The sequence below is a fragment of the Lycium ferocissimum genome, unplaced genomic scaffold, assembly GCF_029784015.1.
Source record: "Lycium ferocissimum isolate CSIRO_LF1 unplaced genomic scaffold, AGI_CSIRO_Lferr_CH_V1 ctg7814, whole genome shotgun sequence".
NCBI classification, from domain to species: Eukaryota; Viridiplantae; Streptophyta; class Magnoliopsida; order Solanales; family Solanaceae; genus Lycium; species Lycium ferocissimum.
Genome location: NW_026726960.1, coordinates 29333 through 34703, shown reverse-complemented (window position 1 = coordinate 34703; position 5371 = coordinate 29333). Strand labels below are relative to the sequence as shown.

At 30.8% G+C, this 5371-nt stretch overlaps 1 pseudogene; it reads right to left on the bottom strand.

Annotated features, from left to right (window-relative positions):
* Positions 1–1966: 1966 nt before the first annotated feature.
* On the bottom strand, positions 1967–3892 carry LOC132045754 (UDP-glycosyltransferase 92A1-like; annotated as a pseudogene).
* Positions 3893–5371: the final 1479 nt, after the last annotated feature.

The window sequence follows — 5371 nt, the reverse complement described above, 5'->3', positions numbered from 1 at the left end:
TTCTTTCACCGTTTATGGCATTGCTAAAGAAGACAAGTTACCTGACGAAAATGCAACAAATTTTTTTTTTTAATTTCGTTTTTAATATAAAAAACGAAATTAAAAAAAAAAGAAATTTGTTGCATTTTATTAGATAAGAGACGAAATGCAACAAATTTCTTTTTTTTTTTTTTAATTTCGTTTTTTATATTAAAAACGAACTTAAAAAAAAAAAACAAAATTTGTTGCATTTCGTGCAACATTGCACGAAATAATCTACCATTTATTTAAAAAAAAAAAAAGGCATGCCATTTTGGTGTAATAGGCTGTAAAAAGAAGCCATTTTGGCTCCGGACTCAGCTTTTTATAGACGCATATGGCATGTTTAAAACTATATGTCAAAGTTTTATAAGCTACATAAATGTTATGACATAAATTACAAGTTTCAAAACTCTTTTTATTCATTCTTAAACTCCGATCAGTTAATAAGTTCACATAACAAATGGTTTTTAGTATTACTCTTAGAAAGGCAGTTATGGATATTGTTAGAATAGTCAAGTCGTATATATCTAGGCTTAGTGTTACAATCCCCCATTCATTTTTTTGCACGGATTGTTCTTCAAAGGCGCTGGTCTTTAATTTTTGTCCCTCAAATTGCTGGTCTTTAATAAAAGCCTTTGCCTTAAAAAGTAGCCGAAAATACCCTTGTCCCTCAAATTGCTGGTTTTTAATAAAAGCCTTTGCCTTAAAAAGTAGCTGAAAATACCCTGAGATTTTGGATTCGAATCCCTGCTCAGTCAAGGCAAGGCTTTGCGAAAAATCTACTTTATAAGACAGAATTTGCCTTAAGGCAGATTTTTTGCCTTCTGCCTTAAGGCAAAAGAAAAAAAAAAAAGAATTACTCTGCTGAAATTCTCCAAAAGTTAGGCTTTAAGGCCTAATTTTGCATCAAAATTCTGTCTTGCGATTTTTTTTTTTTTATTTCAGTTGGTGTTAGATCATTGGCGAAAAATATTTGGGAAGAAGAGATAATTTGACAGTCATATGTGCCTTCAAGTTTTGGTGACTATTTTTGGACTAATTTATGTTACCTTTATGTATTTAAGTATTTTGCGAAAACAAACATCATCACACTCCATTAAAGAGCATTTTCATGTGATAGAACCTCCTCAAGGAAATCACAATCTCCTTTATTTAAGCTTGAGACAAACAATATAAGAAAGCCCGTACATGCAGGGTTAACTAGAATTGAGGTGTAAAAAAGTTTGCCCAACAATAGAAGTACATGTCTACTTATAGACAACAAAAATGAGGAATTTTTTAAGAAAGGGGCAAGCTGTGTTTACGATAGTGAACCTATAACCTAAAAATGAACTCAATATATTGTTACAAGCTCAATATTCATTGGCTATGCTAACAAAGTTTCATATTAATAGTTGTAAAGAAAAGAAAATTATATATGAGGTGATGATACTTTTAATGGTGTGAGGCCATTTGAATAAAAGTGCTCGGGCTTGGTTTGAAACGAACAATGTCCCACCATGTCAAAATTATCTTGAATAGTTTAGCCCAACAACTAGTACTCTGCGAGACAATTATGAAAATGGGGAAGTGATGGCGTCAAACCCGACATACTGCCTTTGCGCGGGATAGTTTACAACATTTACTCGTAACTTTAAAAAGTCATATACAAAAAAGGAAGCAATTAGGCTGCAGTTGCCATAAATATCAATTGATGTGTGTGAAACACAATTAAATCTCCAAATAAGCATGAGGTGATGGGTCATGTGAAACTTAATTTCAGGAATAAATTGTTAGCATATTGGTAGTTGAGAAAGAAATAAAAACTACACAGTATAAGATGCAGTGATACTCTTCATTGTATAAGAGTTTTTGAGGAAAACCGTATGGAATAAGTCAATATTGACAACATCACGACATACCAAGTGTATCTTTGCATTATTTTAACCCAACCATTCAAACTCACTCTTAAAACCAATTACAATTCATCTTCTTATCCACAACCTTAACTTTTTGTACAAATTTTCTTTTCCATCCTATATCATAATGGACATTACTTTTTCAAAAGTAAACAAAATCTTGAAACATCCAAAAAACTTAGATAAAGTAAAGAAAAGTTGTACTTCTCTTCTAGATTTCTCTTTTTCTTTGTTAACAAAAGAGGTCAATTATAATGACCCAATCTCTGTCCTTTCATTCATCAGCAAATTAAAAAATTCATCCATAGCTCTAACAGAGGACCCTTTGTAATCATCCTCATCTCTAGCAGCATCTTTAATCATTTCTTTAACTTCACAAGCTTTACCCCTTAATCTTTTCCCCTTTTCACTTTCAGTACCCATAACTAACTCAATCTTTTCAATTATGTCTCCATAACTTACATCAAATGTTGTCCCTCTAGCCATTTCCACACAAACACCAACTTCTTCTTCCAAGAACTTAGCATTAAAAAACTGATCAGCTGCCATTGGCCATCCAATTAATGGTACCCCATTAATTAGTGATTCAAGAACTGAATTCCAACCACAATTACTTAAAAATCCACCTGTTGATTCATGAATCAAGATTTCAACTTGTGGAGCCCAATTTAACACTATTAGTCCTCTTTGTTCATTTTCTTGATTTTTTTGAATAAACCCTTCTGGTAACCATTCTTCTGGTTTAAAATCAGCATTTACATCAAATCCTAAAGGTGGTCTAACTACCCAAATGAAATTTATTTCAAGACCATCCAATGCTTTTGCTAATTGCACCATTTGGGATGCTGAGATTGTGTTTTGTGAACCAAAACATATGTAAAGAACTGATTTTTTTCTTTTCTATCTAACCATTCTTTACATTTTTCTAAAGGAAGTCCTGGTTCTTTCCTAGGAGTACTTACTCTGTCATTTTCTTGAAAAAGTATTGGTCCTATTGCCCAAATAGGTATACATAATTTCCTTCTAAAATACATCAACCCCATTTTTTCAAACTCTTCAACTGTATTAAAAAGAACCCCATCTGAATTTTCCCAAGTTGGAAGATTTTTCAGCTGGAAATTTGAATAAGGGTCATTTCCATCAGCTATAGCTAAACTAGGTGACATTTGTGTAACATGAAATTTTCCAGCTTCTTGAAAATCAGGCAATATAAACTCAAGTTTATCTGTATGTCTATGAGGTAAATTTAACCACATAGAGTAATAACAAGCTAATCCAAATCCACCAGCATCACAAAATATAGCATGAAAAATACCAAATTCATGAGTTACCTTAGCTGACCATCCAAAAAAGAAATCTGCTATAACACAAATTGGTGGTTTCTTGAAAAAACCAATCTTTACATCAACAAGATCACTAAGAATTTTTCTAAAGTTTGGTTCAAGTGAAGGAGAAACTTCAAGAAGTTTGAAAGCAAGATTGTAAGGTAAAGATTCAGTTATTTCAGTATCTGGTGGAAGACCATGTTCAGTACTGTTAAAAGGTATTTCAAGAAACTGAATTGAATGGTTTTTTTGGAGTGATGATTTGAGTTTCTTGATGTTTAATGGTGTGCTTATGAAGGTGATTTGATAACCCTTTTGAATAATCTTGAAAGCTAAGGCTAAGAAAGGGATTATGTGACCTTGTGCCATGAAAGGGAAAAGGACTATGTGGCCTTTTTTTCTTTCATGGTTTGTAGCATGGAAAGAAGTAGAAGATGGAATATGGAGGAAAAGGTGAATGAATTCTTGTCTACTTGTAAGGTGAAATTTTATACAAGAGAATTAAACGCATCGGTTAGACTGAATTTGGACAAACAAACATAAATTGATTAATAAATGAGCGAGTTAAATAATCTGTCCAAAGATTATTTGATGACCAATTAGATTGGATCAAAATGAATGAAAGCACAAGTCATATTTTAATCCGCTCAACTCTTAGAGCCCGTTTAGATTGTCTTATAAGTTCCATTTATAAATTTTTTTTTGAGTGTTTATTGACTTGCTTTAAAAATCATTTTTGTCTTTGTTTATTTGATCAGTTTAAAATCATTTTGTGCGCTTAAAATAAGCTCAAAAAAATAATTGGGCCCATTTGACTTATTTTTAAAGCGAAATATAAACCAAAAACAAGGTTTATAATAAAAAAATAAGTTAGGCTATCCAACTTATTTTTTTTTAATTTATAAGCTATTTGTAACTTACAGGCATAAGCCCATCCAAACATGCTCTTACTAAATTTTATTTTATTTTGTTTGTTTAGAGGGCCGTTTATGTATTGGGCCATAGTTTTAATTGGTATTGGATTATTGATTGAATTCTTATAGAGGTTTTTGACTTTTCATGCAAAACCTTATAATTTAGTGACATTAAGAGAAAAATAAGTGTATTTAAGTAGTAGTAATAGGAGAATGATGTTTTTTAAAAATTGAAAAAGATAAAATTCAGAAGCACTTTTGATACTTCGTCTAAGCACAAACTATTGCTATGACATTGACAAAAGTACTTTTTTAAATTGATAAATCAAACCATTTACTCCCTCTATTTTATTTTAAATGTCTTATTTTCGTCTTTAATTTATTTTAAAAAGAATATCTCTTTCTATATTTAATAAATTAAAAATTTTAACATTCTACATGGTAAGTTTATAATCACAAAATTTAAAAGATATTTTAGTATATTATACACATTTTTAATTTAGGATTACAAGATTTAAAATCTCTCTTTATTTTTTAAATTTCGTGGCTAGTGAAATTAAAACACTTAAATTGAAAAGGAGGGAGCACTATTCTCCAATAATACTTTTTTTGAAAAGTTGTCTCAACAAAAAATATCTTTTTGAATAATAAAATTTTAAAGTTTGGTGAGATAAGCTGCTAGTGAGTCATTGCATCATAATATGTTGGTGATCAAGTTAATGATTAATGGGGTCTCCTCAGTTCTGGACTTCTCCTGATAGTTAGGGTAATAACAGATATCAACATCATTAATTAAAGGACAACGAGACATAATTGCCAAGTCACATTTTGTGATTTATTGGACTCAAAATTAGACCCAAATAAAATAGGAATAACTACATGACATAACAAACATATAGTGGGTATTGACATTTAATAGTTATAGTTTAACTTAATTACTTCTCATAGCAAACATTTGTGTATTAATGACACTAGTCAATATGTCCGCGCTTCGCGCGGCATATAAAAGATTTCGTTGAAATTTACAATTTACTTCATCTAATATGAAATGAAAGCAAATATACTATCAATCATCATGAGCATGAACATAAGATTTAAAAGTGCGTCGAGCAGAACTAATAACAACAATTTGTATGTGGAGACCCTTAAGCTTTTTATTGCTCATGCAACAACCTTAGATATGACCTATTGATGAGAAATTGTAATAACAGAT